The sequence below is a fragment of the Loa loa genome, assembly GCF_000183805.2.
Source record: "Loa loa unplaced genomic scaffold supercont3.622, whole genome shotgun sequence".
NCBI classification, from domain to species: domain Eukaryota; kingdom Metazoa; phylum Nematoda; class Chromadorea; order Rhabditida; family Onchocercidae; genus Loa; species Loa loa.
In genome coordinates this window covers 14030-15684 of record NW_018108802.1, presented here as the reverse complement: position 1 = coordinate 15684, position 1655 = coordinate 14030, and positions in this window count along the sequence as shown.

The following is a 1655-nucleotide window of genomic DNA, read 5'->3' as shown; positions in this document are numbered from 1 at the left end:
TCGGCACTACGTGCAATAATCGACACCACGTGCAATAATCGACACTACATGCAATAATCGACAATACGTGCAATAGTTGGTACTACATGCAATAATCGACAATACGTATGAGAAACACTAGTAATCTTATGAAATAAATTATCGTGATGACAGATTGAAAAATGAAATAATTTTATAGAAATGAAATAATTGGTAATTTTAGATTGACTTAGATTGATTGGTAATTTTGAAACGGAAAATAGTATGTTTAGAAGAATAGAAATATAAAAGTAAGATAAAAGAAAAAAAAAAAGTTAGTTCTGATTTGTTCATCGAAAATCTCATCATCTTGCTAGTTACTCGAATTTCAGTAATGTTTTTTTCTCGCGCTTTTTTTTTAACTTCTGTAGCTTCTTTTTTTTTTTTTTTTGCTTCTATAGCCTATCTTATTCTTCGGTACATTGTGATCTTTGCTACCTTCTGAATCCTTCTGTTTCTCTCCGTTATTTTCGGAATTTTTCCATATCTCCATTAACTTTCTGAATCCTTCTATTTCTCTATTTTGATTAGTATCGTGATTCTGTTCTTGTACAATTTTCATCATTCGGCATTACTTTTCATACACAATTACATTTCTATCCTACACACAATCATAATATATTAAAAAAAAAACTTACAAAATTCTTTCTTTTTTTTTTTTTTATTCATCCAATTCATTGGTTTATCATAAACTTGATTGTTAACAACAATTGCTATACTACAATGATGACGTGATGATTGATTGCTAAAATGTCATTTGATATTTCAAATTTTCGAAATATCATATCATTTTCCACAATAAGCAATAGTTGCTAGTGAATGGATTAAGATGACATTTTCGAAATGATATTACATTACATTCAATTTCATTCTTATATTTCAAATTTTTATACCATCATGTTTTTTTTGGTAAATAGTTGTAATCAGTTATGAACAAATAACCATAATTGTTATCATAGTTTGTTGATAAATTAATTAATATATTGTCATATCTATTTTTAAATTATGTGCAATATTAAAAATAAGCATATGTTTGAAAGAAAGAATGAAAAAATTTGACATAAATAATTTACGATGGACATAAACTAATTAGAATAACAAAATAATACTGTAAAGATATGATTTTTCCTCTTAAATTTGTTATTTTTATTGGAGAAATTTTTTTTTTTTCATTTTATAAATACTAAATATTACAATGATATATTAATAATGCAATTTTTGTAATTTTAACTTAATTCATTATTTTTTTGCTTAATACCATTTATAACATTATTCTTTTTTTTTTTTAATGAAAACTTTTAAATAAAATGAATGATATGTTGCGAATTTTGATATAATATTTTAAATTCCAAATTTTTTATGGATACAAAACATTTTTAAATTTCTTACGGATAGCATAAACACCATCAAATTTCCCACATTTTCTTGTCTGCCATAGAAAAATTTTTATCCTTAATGGATATATTATGACTTTTTTTTATTACGTCTCCCCTCCTTCCAGCTTCCCTCCTCCAATAATCATATTGTCGATGAATTCGTCATTTATTTTAGGCTTATTTCCCATTTTTTCGCCCGATCACTTTTTGTCACAACTTTTTCACTTCTTTAAAAACACTTTCAATTTTGCCTTCAAACAC